Source organism: Ambystoma mexicanum, chromosome 1p (assembly GCF_040938575.1).
Source record: "Ambystoma mexicanum isolate Mex_15411 chromosome 1p, UKY_AmexF1_1, whole genome shotgun sequence".
NCBI classification, from domain to species: domain Eukaryota; kingdom Metazoa; phylum Chordata; class Amphibia; order Caudata; family Ambystomatidae; genus Ambystoma; species Ambystoma mexicanum.
Window position 1 is genome coordinate 1,233,799,009 of NC_090921.1, and position 16,847 is coordinate 1,233,815,855.

Genomic DNA, 16,847 nt, shown 5'->3' on the forward strand with positions numbered 1-16,847 from the left:
AAAACATCAAAATAAAACAGGTTGAGTGCCTTGCACTCTTGATTCTTAAAGGTATCTTGGTGGTCCCAGGATTCCCTCCTAGATCTGGATCCAATGGCTAGAAGAAAATAAGTTATACTCAAAGAAAACAGTCCTTGTCAGCCTCTTAAAGGTTCCTCCAAGTTCAAATATAAAGTTTAAAGTTCCTGAAAAAACCAAATGTCCAAGCTTCTTTAGATGGTGGGATATTTCCCTGATCCCTTTCCACCACCTTGGTCAATTTCTCTCCACTTCGACCAATGGTAGGGTGCCTCTGTGCTCCCTTGATAACTGCTTTTCACTCTGCTTATCCTGCCCCTGTGGCTCCTTTGTGTTGCCCTGACCCAATAACTCTGGATCTATCCCTTTTCTTGGGCCCTTGTGACCCTTCTTGAGGTTTGTGTTGCTCAGGTTTATCATTCCCCCGCAACCCCTGGCTTGTCTTGTGCTCTTTCTTCTCTTGGGTCCATGTGACATTTGGATGAGGTTAGGGTAGTTCTTCCTTCTTCCCTGATCGCTCTCTACTTTCTTCTCCTCCCTCCGATGTGGGCAACCCATGTACCTGCTGTGTCATGGTGCTTCCTCTAGTAAGGGTTTGTTTGTTTGTTTGTGTGTTTGTTTGTTTATTTATTTATATTGCACTCCTGACCCAAAGGCATCTGGGCACATTACATGAAGGTGCAAGACTTAAGTTTCACAGAACAACAGAAATAATATGGCAGAATACAAAAGTAGGCATAAAAAATTATCAGAAATATGGCACCTGTACAAGGGAGAAACAGACAGTGTTCAGACAACAGATGACGATTTAGGACAGTCAGTAGTCATTAGACACAAGCCATTTGTGTATGTTAATCCTAATGTTCTGGAAGGTCTGGTCCATACGCAGGTGGAGCGGGAGAGAGCTCCAGCATTGGGCAGCATGAACAAGAAAACTGGTGCCCAGGCCCGGCTCCAGTAATTTTAATCTGGGTGGGCCAGGTTTGTGACCAGGGGGGCCAAACTTTTGTCAGATTTGTGATCCGGCAAAACACATCTTCCTGGATCTGAAAAATCAATTTGCCATTAAATTCTTTAGTCTGTTAGACTGCTTTATGAGGTGCAGAATCTTGGATTCAAACCCAGGTTGTTACCCACAAGACTACTTGACCGCCTGATAAAGATGCTTGTTTGGATTGCACTCCCTGGCAGATTTAAGCCAAATAGATTCTTGGGCAAAGCTGACAGATGGCCCCGGGTAGGTGGGGCATGGGTGTGGAGCTTATGGTGGGAGCAGTTAATCACTGTCATGAGTGCAACAAATGTTACATGTTTTTTAAGTTGTCTTTTTCTACTATTGGAGTTGTATGTTTCGAGGTATGACTCTAGCTAGAAACAGCCTGTTCACCTCACCATGTTTTGCTGACATGAGGTGATTTGCCCAGGTTTGCTTAATTCATTCAAATGGGAAATCTGCTCTCGCCTTCCAACTGCTCATCCCTTCCAAAATCACAGGCTCTCCAGTACTCCTTCCACAGTCTTCTGCTCTCTTCTTCCATTTGCTCCTTTGTTTCCTTCTATAAGCTCCCTCACTACTTTAACCTTCCATTGGCTACTCACTTCATCTTCCATATGCTCCCCCATCTCCATATGGAAAACATTTGCCAAAAATGAAAAATGAAAGCAGTACACTGCCCTTAACAAGAGTCTGAAAGATTAATCCCAATTAGTCATGCCCTAAGAAATATGTTTTGTGGCTTTTTTCAACATACTACTATAATTGAGATATAACATTTAAAAAAAAACACTACAGGGCAAAGGAGAAGCAGAAAAAATAGTGTGGCAATATCACCCCCTGTCACTTCCATCAGCTCCCCCTGACTACCATTCCCATTTACAATCACTCCCACCTACCCCACTCTTCCCCCACCATGTCTTCTTGGCCTGGCTGCGGAGAATCAAGAATTATGCCACCTCCTCCTCTGCAGGGCCTGAGCAACGAGAACGCCAGTCCTTATTCCATCTAACATAGTGTGCGCTTAATAATACCTCCCTGAATGCTTTGGCTACTCCCAGGAGACCACGTAGGAGGTGATTGTAGTCTAGGCATTTTGTTGTGAAAGACAACCCCCTCCACCTCGATAAATATTGAATCAGAGAATATGATATTTAGTTTCTTCCAAATTACATAACAGCTAATTTTAATTGAGTTGAGGGTTGTGGGAGCACTAGCATGCAGTTGAGAGTGGGATCAGGAGGGAGACAGTGGAGGTTGAAGAGTTTCCGGCCTCCTGCATCAGTCCCGGTTGGATGTGGCAAGGAGGAGGGGCCGCCCCTCCCCTACCACCCCCTATACATCATTGTCTGGTACATACTGTTTATAATATGCAATTGTCCATGATGGCTTCTTATTTGACATGTTTACTTTGCTATTTTGAATGTCACAATTTTGATCAATAAATGTGGCCTTATATTTTCCAAATAAAGATGTGTGTATGTCTCCTTGGCTGGCCCTGACCCCTGCGCTGGCCATCTATTAAACCATATTGCAAACTGGATCACTTCTAGGGGCTCCTAATTTTGGCAGGAAACACACAGTGAGATTAACTGATGTTCCCAGGATCGCACACTTTGGTTAAGTGGTAAAGTCAGAATGTCAGCATAGCCTGAAATGTAGGTACTTGATCACACACCTTCCCAGCTAAAGTTGGTACAAATATGTTTTGAAGTTTGGTTTCAAATACCTAAAATATTACAATTCTGGGTCTTCGCACACAAGTCACCTTTTGTACAGATTTTGAAATGGGACTTACGTCCTGCTAACCATGGCCGTTACTCTGTATATAAAAGAAACTTTAAGTGATAGGGATGATTTATGGGAAAACATTTTTTATTGTCATGAATTGCATACTTTTATACCAATGATTGTAAGCCATGAAAATAAAAATGTTGTTTATTTTGTAAGTTTCTGTATTTAATGTTTCTCTTTACTTTTCTTATTCCATTTATTTAGTTTCTTTTTCATACTTTGATAACTTTATTTGTAAAGGTGAAAAGAGTATTGGGTCAATTTTGTTTTGAATCCTAAATTGCATAATGGGGACTGCTAATGTTTGCACCTTCTTTGCAAAAGGGCCCCTACAGGCAATTTGAATTGTTTCCACAAAGTACTGGAAAAGTAAATAGCAAAACAAAGGCAAAATCGCTGTTTCACTTCACTTTTGTAGTCTTTGTCTGTTAAAGTATAAATCTCCTCCACAATTAATGATTTGGAATCTGTTTGCTTTTACCAATAAAGTTACAATCATAGGTGGTCATTTTCCAAGTCCTGTGGAGGGGAGGAAGTGGCGGTAAAATGTGTTTTGATTGTAGCTTTAGGTTCCCCGTTCTGATTGGAAGCCTACAAGCTCCAGAATGCCAATTAATCAGAACTTACAAAATATCCCATACAGATACAAAGTGAAATGAAATGCATAACAAAGTCATTGTTTCACACAGCGTGTTCTTTACCCCATCAATTCTAATCACCCAACAGCCATATCTAAATAGCTAATTAAAAGTGTATATAATGTAAAGAAAAAAGTACCTTTTCCTATCACTAATCACTTCCTATTTTAAATAATCTGCATCTGAGACATGTTAAAAAGATAAGGCATCACTGGGAGGAGCTGTGCAGCCCTGGCTGACTTTGAGGGGAGAAAGGCAGAGCAAGGGTGCCCCACGAATATTTGTCCATTGTTCGACTGTCAAATCCACCTCTGATTGCACTCTGCAGGAAATATCTCAATACCCTTTTTTTATGTTTAACAGTTCTGCACCGTTTATACGTTGCCAGAAACATATTAAGAAATGACCACAAATCCATCTAAAGAAAGAGTTATTATCGACCTGCGGGCGGTTGTCCCTCAAAAATCCCTCAAAAGGCCAGTCACAAGATTGTGCAATAGTGGAGCCGCGGGTTGGGAACTTGGACATGACCCCTTCTCCGTCCCTTGCAGACCTAATAAAGGGTGCATCAGACAAGGCGGGCACAGCTAAATGCCAGGGGACACTGATTAAACAGAAAACTAAAATGACACAAAGAAAGATTTCCCCTGAATTGCCGGACAATCGGGAAGTGAATCGCCCTGCATTAAATTCAACATTATTACCTTGTAGTGCCAATATGTCAAAAAAGCAATGAAAAAGAGCAGCAAGGCGTAAAAGACGGTCGGCACAGACCGTGGGTACACTCACTAGTTGGCTTATAGAGGAGGACCGGCTGATGTAACGCCCCCTCGGGAGGCGGCCACAGCTACTAAACAGGTCTACACAGATCATAACCATGTTGTTGGATCAAATGCTCCTCTAAATGAGCCTCAGTGTCGACCGGCAGTTAATAACATGGCTCCCAATCATTCTGCCGCTTCCCCTACTGACCTTTCTCCTGTACAAATGCCCTTTCTTCCATTGCGGTGTTACCTCAGAGAACTCTGACCATCGCTCCTAAGGTGGTCGTAAAGGGGCGGCAGCTGAATCGTGCCTCACTTTTGTCATTGTTTAACAAGGTCCCCTCTCTTAGGATATTCAACAGTGGAGACTTTGACTTTGTTGAACCTTTGAGAAACCTGAATAACATGACTACTAGAGTACACTGCAGTTTGCCTGAGACCATAGCCCTTATTAGATCCCATCCTGCATCCCTGGGATACCTGGGATATGACTTAGATATACCGCTAAAATTGGATATCCCTGAAGAAGGATGTCTCATATGTAACTGTTCAAAAACGAACACACCAGGCGCTACAAGTGCATCGAAGCCAACAGATATATGTAATGACAAGCAAGGCTGGGAGTGGCTAAAAAACATGATTGCGGCAAACAACTGCTCGGCTTGAAATTGGTCAGTTGTTCGTTGGAATACCAGGGGGTTCAACCACTGGCTTAACGGGGGCAGCACGCAGGAAGTATTGTTCTCCCAAGAAATGTTTGCGTTGCAAGAGACATGGATCACGTTCAAGGTGGAATTTGATGGGTATGTGACTTTCCAAGCACAGGCTACCAAGGGGGATTGTGGACGCCCAAAGGGTGGCCTCCTAATAGTAATAAAGTCGACATACAGCCCAAGACTGGTAAATGATCCCAAACATGGAAGCAATGTGCTAGCTGTGGCATTGACTATAGCCAAGAATGGAGGAAAGCATCAAGATTTATTAATCATTGATATCTATGACCCCCCCCGGGTACACTGAAGACTGAGTCTATCTACGAGCAATTGGATGCCATACTAACGGACTGGGATGCTGATCATGAAAGTAATCCCATTATTCTGTGTGGGGAGCTGAATGCTAGATGTGTAGACTTGGTAGGATGTGGTAAATATGATAATGTTTTTGATTACAGCCAAATGCCTCAAACAACATCTAATGCCAAAGGCAAGATATGGGTAGATTACCTGAAGGAATGGAGGTGTACAATACTGAATGGTCGTACAACTGGTGATAACCCTGGACAACCAACCTGGGAAATGGGCGCCAAGAGGGCTGTCTTGGACTATATGGTGGTTTCTGAATGCGTTCTGGGTAATGGTATTGTTATCCATATTGCCCCTAATCCCTATAGTGACCATGCTCCTGTTACTTTGACCGTGAGTGGGGGAGGGGTTGAGGGTCTCGGGAAGGTCTGTAGTGATGTGATTACAAACAATCAAGGGATTCGGATACGGTGGTCCCAGCTTAATATTGAAAGAATGAGGGCCTTGATCTTCCCTGAGGGCTGTTGTCTGAAGAGTGTTCTAAGGGGGAAATCCCCTGATGAGATTGAGATATGGATACACTCTCTCACTCAGTCCCTCTTTAAGCCTACTCAAGTCTCATGATGCCTGCCCCCGGGAAGCCAGAACAGGCCCAGCAACCCCAGAAGCAGGCATCATGCCATTTGGAGCATGCCCAAAAACCCCAGTTAGGGGCTGTTTGGGTGCAGTCCTGGCGCCTATGGCGCCAGGCTCATAAGGGTAAAGTCAGTCCTGGCGCCATGGGCGCCAGGCTCATTTCAGAAAACTTACCTAATGCAGACCATGCTGCATACTCACCTGGTGCAGACCATGCTGCACGAAGCCACAAGCCAAATGGGGCTTAGGAGGGACTATTTACCTAAGGAACTACTTTTTTCTCTGGTGGGGGCTGTGGAAGAATACTTACTGGGACTTCTTCCTAGGCTATTTAAACAACGCCCGGACAGCCACACGTGCTTCGCGTTATTCTGCATTCAGCAGCGTAACGCTCACCGTGCCTCCCGCATCTTCCAGTCTTCAGCCACGCCCGCTTCAGTCCTGGACACCCCGGAAACGAAAAGAAAGAAGGAGAAGAGGTTCAAACTTGAAACCTTACCTGAATTCTTGAACCGTCGATCTTGAAGAAGGAGTCATCGTCACGCACCTCGCAGCGCCGCGCTGTACTCACCATCCAGTGCAGCTTTTCCTCACTCCATCGCAGACTCTGCATTTCCAAACCGCTCTCCAATATCTAAGGGGACAAGAAAAGCCAGGTGAGCACGGGAATGCAAAAGGGCAATACAAGCTACCCCCAAAGACTTACCGGATTACCACGGGGGGTACTCACCTCATCTCGGGTCAACGCAGTTAACTCTGCATCACCGCCGCGCCCCAGCCCCTATGGGGAAACCACTGGACATTACAAGCTACCCCCCAAACACTTACCTGATTTACCGCAGGGGGAACTCACCTCATATCGGGTTGGCGCAGTTAACTCTGCATCATCGCTGTACCCCGGCCCCTAAGGGGAAAACCACTATAGACTTACCTGACTCTCACCAACTGCCCTTTGGACTCTTCGTGGTGGTTAAGTTGGCAACCTACAAGGAATCAGAAAGAGTGAAGATCAGACTTTTGAACTCTTACAAACTATTGGATCCTAGAGTCAATACTGGAACTCACCAATTCCTCCACGCCAGTGAAGTAACTGGTCATCTACACGCCCATGCGCTCGATGCAGGACGGAGAGCCCACCTTTCTAAACCATCAGGTGAGAACAAGAGGGAACATCGGGAGTGGTCAGTGGGCAGACAACCGGAGTGGAAGGTGGGTTAACGCTCGAATTTCGGGAGGTTAATTCCCTTTCTCCTTTGCAGAAAGATATTCATACGAGCCGACAAACGAAGTAAGTGGGGGTGTCCAGTCAGTCATCTCGGCTCTACGTGGCACCAGGCCGGTCCAGATCGACGGCCCCGTGGGAACCAGGTGAGCGTAACATCAAGTTACTAAAACCAAATGGAAAGCAGTCGAAAGGGGAAAGTTTGACATTAAGATCCGGGACCGTAAAAGGCTAATGCGGCGAGAAATTCAACTCTGCAGATTGGCCTCCACTAGCAACAGGAGCCAGCAGGAGAGACTGACTGAGATTAAGTATATAAAACGTCAGTACCGCACATGGCTCCATCACTATCGTAAATTCTTACAACGAAAAAAATGGGAGAGTTTTATTCAGATTCTCATGAGTAGAAACTCCTGAAGAATCTGGCAAATATTAGGAGAGGCTGGAGGGGACCAGGGTCTAAGAATAGTGAACCCCATTGGTGAGGAAGAGTAGATAGCCCATATTAAGCATAAGTTCTTTGATGCAAATATTCCCGCTCCAGCCAATGTACAAAGCACAAACCCTTGGCCCTTGCCCTTAAGCCATAAGGCGATAAAGCAGGTTATCGTAGCACTTAAGGCCTCTAAAGCCCCGGGTCAGAACGGGTTGGCAAATGTTGTACTGAAAGGCGACCCGGATAACTGGGCACATGTATTACTGACTCTTTTTTCACGTATCTGTAGGTTGGCGGTGATTCCGTCCTGATGGAGAGGGTCAGTACTTATACCAGTACATAAAAAGGGAGATCGATTTGATGCTGGTAATTACCGACTCCTCTCTATGCTCGACGCAACTAGTAAAATCTTTATGACACTTGTCCTTAAGGAACTTGAAACTTGGGTTACAATGAATAACATCTTGCATTATGCACAGGCGGGATTTAGACCGGGTTCTGGGACCGTACATAACATCAGGGTCCTAGACTTTTTGATTAATAACACCTTCAGCAACAAAAATGCTACCTTTTATATAATTTTTGTTGATTTTTGTAGCGCATTCGACCAAGTTAAGAGGGAGATCCTATGGGACAAATTACACAATTTAAAGTGTCCAGATTGGATATTACATGTATTGTCGAGCTTACATAGTAATAATAGTACTAGGGTCAGACTTAACAACGAGGGAGCGGGCACCAACCCAATTCCTATTAATATGGGAGTTAAACAGGGCTGCACTGGTGCACCCATGTTTTATAATTTGTACATAGCCGACTTGTTACCCCGTATGGCCGCTTAAGCTAATTGCCCCCCAAAATTGGGGGGCACCCCTATTGTAGGCATGCTCTACGCAGACGACTTAATATTGTTTGATCGTACGTTGTCTGGAATAAAGAGCATGCTCGAGGAGCTATCCCTATATTCGAAGCAATTGGGGCTTTCCATTAATTTAAGGAAAACAAAGATACTGGTATTAGCTAAAAGTGGCCCAAGTCGTTCAGGGGTCGGGACAAGCCTGGGTAGAATAAGCATTGAACATTCATACACATATTTGGGATTAGAATTTGACACTGAACCCAATTATAATTTGATTATCACGCAAAAAAGAGACGGGCAAAACTTCTTATATTGCAGGCATGTAAATTTGCCAAAGGAACAGCAGGGTTTAGCATTGCGGGGATCATTAGACTTTACCAACAGTGTTTTGTCCACGCAATTCTGTATGGCCTGGAGGCACTTGCCATACAAGATCTGAACTGGCTTAATATAATAGAGGGGCAGTATTGGCGTGCGGTACTGGGCATGGGCCCAGCGTGTTCAGTTCAGTACCTTAGGTTAGAACTGGGTTTAACATCATTGAAAGGCATGGCATTGCGAGCCCGAGGTATGTTTTATCTGAAAGCTATGTCCTCCCCACTGTGTAAACTGCTCAGATTGGCCTGTATTAACTTTCGATAACGAAAAGTCACCTCAAGAGAACAGTTATAAACAGTTAAATGAGTCTCTCTTTGCTGCTATAGACTGGTCCCACGATAAGAAGCGGTTAATGCCATTTATCCATCAAAAAAAATCTTTTATACAAAAAATGAACAGATGGGATTGGACTCAGAACTACATCGACCTGGCTACTTTGAAGGGGTATGAACCGGTAACGCATGTAATACATAGATATAGAAAGCCCCAACAATATTTGTTATTATGTCCAGATCCTGAGGTGCGTCAATTCATGCTAAGGCTGCGGACGAACCAGCTTCAGGTGTTAGCGGTCACTGAGCCACAGTTAGGCATTCCATCAAAGGATAGGTGTTGCCGTATCTGTGAGAAGGAAGAACTTCTAGAAACTGCTAGGCACGTCCTGACCTTGTGCCCTCGTTTGGGTTCGTTGTATATGTGCTTACTGGGAAAACTGGTAAACAATTACGAGACTATCAAGGGAGAGGCCTTTTGGGATTATTGTTTAAACTTGGACTCAATTAGAACTCAGTTGGTCCTCTACAGGGTTTGGGTTAAAGTTAAAAGCTTATTCCAAAACCAGCCGGTTACATTGGCATTATGAGGGGGCCTCACGGAACCTGTTCCTAAACTGGAACCCTATGGCATGGCCCCTTACGATTACAATTACAATTATGAGTATGATTATGATTACAAGTACGATGACTATGATTGATACCTGGATATGTATCGTGATTGTATTTATGTATTCATATGAAAGATATATTTTAAATAATTTTATACAATTTTCATATAAGTGTTATATTTAATGATTGTAAGTATGTATGCATTAAGTATGTATGTATGTATTAAGTTATATGTATTTTTATGGTTTGTGTAAAGTTCAATATGAACTAATTCACAATAAATTTATTATTATTAGAAATGTTTTTTTCTTGTGTTATTTTCAAGGTTGCTTGATCAATCTTCTGAGAGCCAAATGTTTATTGGGGGAAGTGGGAACAATCCTCCAGTCCTGCACCCCTGCCCCTCTGTCACTGGTGGTATCCCATAGTAAATAACTTCAATTTCTGGCACTGCCTAAACACCTAGCAGTTATATCATACTTTTCAAACAAGACCCACAATACACATGATGTATTCAGTTTGCATACAGACATTGTTGTTACTCCAATAGTATGATGTCAATAAGGCAGTACTCATCTGCCCATTTCATGAAAAGTTCTGGCCAGGCAGCCTAGGCTTCCACACAGACAAATATGCATACTATTTAGGTCAGAACCCCACTGGTAAGTATGTATGAGAAGATGATCTGAAGTTGGTCCATACTTGCCATCCTAGCCTTGATATGTTCAGGTAGGTTCTTGTTGGTCCAACTCAGTGAGGTGCAGTTTGAGTCCCTAGGTGTTGCAAACAAGGCTCCCACATCAGGGCATATATACTGTCACTTAGGGAGATAAACTGAAACCAACACACATTGGCAAAGCCAAAAATTAGGGCTTTTGAATACACATGGTAAAGACATTTGCCAGGCACTGCCATAACGGTACCACCTGGCAATATGGTGGGAACATCTAGAAAATTGGGTGAGTACCTATGCATATATGATGTAATTGTCTGGAAAATACCTGTGTAATACTTATACACATGTCAACACGGTTGACTTTGAGATTGCTTGTTTTAGAATTCCAGTGTAAGGAACAAATGTGAGAACACAATGTTGTTTTTAAATCTACTGGCTGAAAACACACCATGTTAAGAGATTTTTTATTACAACAGGAGCTCATTTACAGTGGCAATTAAGGCTGACAGAGCTAGCTAGGGGGCAGATAGCTGGTGGGAATACCATAGAGATTAACATGGCAATGGATTGGTAAATGACCAAACACATCCATTGAATGTGTATCCCTCCTAACATACTTTCTCCATCCATACATTCTCCATCCTATATGTGGTCCAATACAATTATTCTGGCTTACACCCAATAACCTACTTCAATGCCTTACATCAAATCACTTTGATTTTACTACACTCTCCCCTCCAGAATTACATTGTTCTTTCTACCAACCTTATTGTTTTACCTATGCCCAAGTAGTTCATGCAGCAGAATATATACTTTGAATGGAATTTGTAAGGGCTCTCAGTCTGATTAACCACTGCCATTGCTTTGGTCAGGCTTCCATACCGTTATTTACCAATCAGCCTTGGCCTCCCTGCCACTAATGTGAAAAGCCCTGCCCAATCTGCTGGACCACAAGGCCTACAAATGCTTGCGGTATCTTGTGTTCCAGTGAATGTAACTTATCAGGGTCTTTAGCCATATATGCGCCTGGTGTAGAAATCTTTGTCCAGCATCACCACCTGCCATTTAGTGTTTTCTACAGTGAACCATCTTATTAGGCATGATTGGAACAGTTATATTCCCACACATTAACACCTACATTCAATTACAGAAATCTACTTGATAGGTTTGAAACAATAGCTACCATATAAATGAGAGGTGTGTAATGTAAGTAAGATTAAAAGTGTAGTTAAAAAAGCAACACAGGATCTTGCTAGACAGTTGTAGGCTGCCTGCTTGAGCAAGTGTGCTACCTTACTTAGAGGTTTGAATGGCCCTCCATATCCCTGGTCATTTCTGCTTTCATGGTTGTGGGGCATAAATCATTGTCCAAGGTAAGCAAACAAATCCTGACTGAGCCACCTTCAGTGCAGCTCCTCAGAATGCTAATCGCAAAATCCCCCAGCCTGTTTTTACCCTTTTAGTCTCCCCCTCCACCTCCTGGTTCCCAGTGGCGTTTATGTTTAGTTTTTTTTATTGCATATAGTTAAAATACATTCAGCCTTTTGATGAAAAAAAGAAAAATAGGAAGAAAACCTCACAGCACTGACAAGGTCTCCTTTCTAGCAGGGCTGGGCTGACCCACCGGGAGACCGGTAGTTTCCCCGGTAGGCCTCGGGCTATAGTGCCTCTTTTCTTGGGGGAATGTTGCATGGGTACTCAAAATTAAACTAGCACTTGCCATTCGGGGATATGCATCCATACAGGCCAGCCTGGGTGTGGCCATTCGCTGTATGATTTGTTTGCCTGCCAGGCCCACCCCTGCCCATGGATTGAAACCGCAGGTGCCCTAGTATGCTCTGTGCTGTTGAGTCACATGTGCAGGTGTGGCTGGGACCGTGATTGAATGTACCACTGCCACCTGAGAGACACTGCCGACAGACAGTCCTAGTGCTGTCCTGGTACCAGGCCCATGCCGTGTGTTGTGCCCGTTTTCATGGTGTGCTCTAACAGATTCAAGAAAGACAGCCAACCAACCAGGTGAGGCGGGCCACACTGCCTCCATCAGTAGACAGCAGCAGGTGACCCAAGTGATGCTGTGGCTGGGGCTGAGAGCAGCTGAGGGCAGTAGCCAGGCCTGAAAGGTAAAGGATTATTTGTACATGCGTGCCCCTCTCCCATTCTGCCGAGTGCTTCTGACCCTCACTCTCACCCAATGCGGTAAACGTTTTACAATGTGCTGTCATATTTTCTAGCCATCATGCTATGATGTTTTCCATGTGTTGCTATCCGGCGCATGCAAGTACTGAACCTTTTTCTTACTCTGATGCCATGGACTGTAACATTCTCCACCTCTGCTGCAATGTGTTCCCCCTATGCTGTAATCATTTACCGGCTGGGGTTGTGTAATATGTTTTCCGTGAGCTCTAACATTCCCCTTCCTGTGCTTTAATGATCCCTGCCTGAGCTATACTGTAAAACAGCACCCCGTTTACCTAATATCCGCTCCTTGTGAGGTGACCCCCCAGCCCTGAACTGAATGGGGATGGTTATCGGGCTGTAGTGGGAATACTAGCAACCCGTAGACCTATTAAAATACACTTCAGCTCTGCTATGCAAGACCAAACTAAACTGCTAATCCAGTACTGCCACTCACACCCACCTCTACAAATGTACGTTACCATGAACTAAAGAAGTCCCTACCTATGTCATTATAGAGGCTGACACGCCGCTCTGCTAATGCACTTCTTCCCAATCCTGACCTCCCACACCCCCACAATTCAGCACTGACCTCCATTGACGCCTGCTGTTCCATTACAGCAACTAATACTCATCTGACCTTCACTACTAGTCCACTACTAGTCAGCAGTAACCCCTTTGCTTCTATTACAGCCATTCAAAAAACTGTGCTAATGGACCTCAATCATAGCCAGCAGCAACCCCTGTTGTTCCATTACAGTGGCTCACACTCAGATCTGCCAATGGACTCTCCATCCTGTCTTGCAACACCTCCCGTTATTCCATTACAGTCAGTGTCTCCTTCACACGCAGCTCTACCAGTGTTACTCAACCCTGTCTAGAAGCAACCCCCATTCTTCCATCACACTCACTCCCACAAAGCTCTGCCAATGGACCTCAATCCTGGCCAGCCGCTGTCTGCTCTTTCATGCTTGTGGTAGGTAGTGTGGTCTCCATGCCCCCGGAGTTGTCCTGATAACCAGATCTAAGGTCATGTTGTTTCTGGACAGGGAGGAGATGTGTGTGGGGGGGGGGGTGCCAGCACCCCCCTCAGATAACCCCTTATCTTATTCGGTTGTATTTTGGATGCCTTAGCATGGCACCTATGCTTCTGGGCACCTCTGTCTCTGCGAGAACAATAACACATTCCAGCCATTCCAGACTTTATTTGGCTGTGGAGGGGGGCTGCAGGGTGTGCAGATGATGCCTCAGGCCCACAGGTGGAACTTAGCAAGGTGCATACCCCCTTGTGCTGTAACATTCTCAGTGGCGCTAGTGTGCTCTCCCAGCACTGTACTCTTCAAGCCATGTGCTGTATTAATCTCACTGTCTGCTGCACCATCCACTTCCCGCTGTAACATTGGCCTGTTCTGCTGGTACATTAGCTCCCTGTGGTGTGCACCTCTCTTCTTGCACTTTAACGCTCCACCCGGTGTGCTGTAATATATCAGTGTGGTGTGATTTCCCCAAAACACCTGCACTAAATCTCTCCTTGCTCAGCAATCGTCGGCTAGTACATTATGCCCTGCCCACCCCCTTGCTCCACACACTCTCTGTCCTCCCCTCCACCTCCCCAATCCTCAGGACTCTGGTGGTAATTTCATATCTTCCCGGCTCATTCATGGGTGCCTGCCTGCCTATGCAGTTGACTTCACGCTGCGCTGAGCACCCCACCCCACAGCTCGTGCATGCTGTGTAATCCATCAGCCCGCCACTGCTTGATGGTTCTCCTGGTGTGTAAAACCCCCAACCACATGCTGTGATATTTCTGCCACATAAGAAAAATCCCCTTCCATATTATGTAATCCCTTAGCCCTGCATAAAGCCAGTGCTGTGCTGTAGCATGACCTACTCATGACATAATATGTATGTGGGCCAAAATCCTCCAGCCCTGTGCTGTACTATTTCACCCTCTGCTTTAAAAATCACATTTGCTATCACACCCCCATGCCGTGGGATTCCTCTGCTGTAATATTCACTACACGCGCTCTTATCCTCATCTCTGTACTGTTTTTTGATTCGTTTGGGTTTATAGATGGCACCTGCACCAGCTGTAAACCAAAAACTATTGCATTAAAGTATAGGGGAGAAATCGGCTATGAGAAGGGACACCCAGCGTGTAGGCTGTTTGTTTGTTTGCCCACCCATTGACTGCCCATGATAATCCCTATGGCTATTCCCAACCAGTTCCTGTCCCTCCCTGCCAAAAACACCTCCTCCAGAGAACTCTTTGACTTTGCTTTAAACAAGCCTTACCATCAAACTTCACACTCAAAGTGCCTGCCAGTGTTTTGTCGAAGCAGCCTTCTGAGAGTTAATGACTTAATTGGAGTTGGAAACCTACTACTGGTGTAATAAAACTGTCTTCACCAGGTCTTCTTTTAGCCACTCCATTTATAAGCACTATGCATGCCCTTCACTTAAATCCTGTTAAAAATAAACATTGGCAAATCCAACAGTTTTGGCTTGTGTATAAGTGTTAGGCATTTGCCAGGCACCGCTAATACCAATACAGCGGTGCTTGGAAAGTGCTCTTGCCATGCCGACACAAACTGTTGGCATTACCAATGCTTGTTTTCAATATGATGGGCCCCCTGGTGCAGAAATATTTTCCTGTGCACTAATATTGCTCAGTCATGCGTCAATATATGGAGTCACTTTGATCACATTTTCCAGGGCCTCTTTTGGTTCCCAGTCCGACCCTGATTTCTAAGGGGGCCAGGGGCTACCCTTGGGGGGCCTGGCCCCCCTGACCCCCCTGCTGGAGCCAGGCCGGCTGCTGCCCCTTCCTTTTTCAGGTTAAATCTGGGGACAGCGATGCAGTGCGAGTTTATCGACCTTTCAGGTCGTGAGGATGTTTATTAGTGATTTTATCTCTTAGATACTGCAGTGCAGCGTTGTTCAGGCATTTGTGTGTGATGGAAGCTATTTTAAGCTGGATTCTGTCCTTGATGGAGAGCCAGTTCTGATTTCTTCTAACTTCGATATATGAAGTTTCCTCAGGATACTTAGTGCAGTTCTTAATGCATTCTTTTGCAGGATTTGCAACTTATACAGAATCTGTTTATTTGCACCTGCATATAAGGCATTTCAATAATCGAGTTTGGACAAGATTAGAGCCCTAGCAAGTTTGATACAACTATCATTAGATATGAAGGGTTTGCAAGCATGTATCAACATACATGTGTATGCCGTAGCAGAGGCTGTGGCGTTTACTTGTTTCCCTAGGTTCAGAGTTGAGTCCAGGTAAAAACTTTGAGTTTTGGTCTCCTTGGCAACTTTGATCAAGATGCCATCAATAATGAATGATGTATATTGACATCCAAGTTTACTCAAGTTGGATAGAGTCCTTAGGATCAAGAACTCTGTATTATCATCATTCAGGCAGAGGCCGTGAGCTGCCATACATGCCTGAATGATTGAGTAAATGTTGTTGACTAGAGCCAGGTCTATGTCGTAGTCACTCGTAAGAGGTAGGAGTATCTGGGTGTCATCTGCGTAGTTAGTGTAGGTGACACCCAGATGATCCAAATCATCAAATAAGGGCTTTGTGAATATATGGTCGGAGAGACACTTGACCTTTGTGGTACACCACAGGTGATGGGAGAATGGTCAGCAGAGGCCAAGGGAGAGAAGACTCACAATGACCTATTGTTAAGTAATGACTGCATCCAATGAGTGGCTTTTTGTGAGAAGTTGGTGGCAGTGGACAGATGACTGCGGAGCACTTTGTGATCCACCACATCGAACGTGGCCAATAAGTCTCTGGAGTGCAGTGTACACCGCTATCGCTCACCTGGAGACATGAGAACCACGATTCTAGGAGGTGAAACGTCCACTCAATAGTGGAGCTCTCTTCTGACCAACTTTGGAGATGTAATGGGCGTCAGAAACTGTGACTTCTATGAGTCCCCACATTCCCCTAAAAATTAGGCAAAACAAGTTCAGTGCTGATTGTTTAATAAGTTAATAGACAATTACTTAGTATCCATTTGAAAAGGCATAATGGCCAGGGAATGGTGCTGCTTATTGGGGAAAAAAAGAGTTCTGTGCTAATCCAGGAAAGTAGGACTAGCACTTGGTGATTGTAGTGTCAAGCGTGCATATGAATGCACATTTATGGAGTCATGTATTTTCCCATTTCTTAAAATGTGTTCACATGGAGGAACCAACGAACGCAAACGTCTGTGAAATACATTCTTGTTGGCTCTCAGATCTGTTGTCCATGTTGGAAAAGAAACCTATGTGCTCACCTCACCTAGTTCTTGAAGCAATATTTATAGATGGCAGGTTGAGACGACCTAGCTGC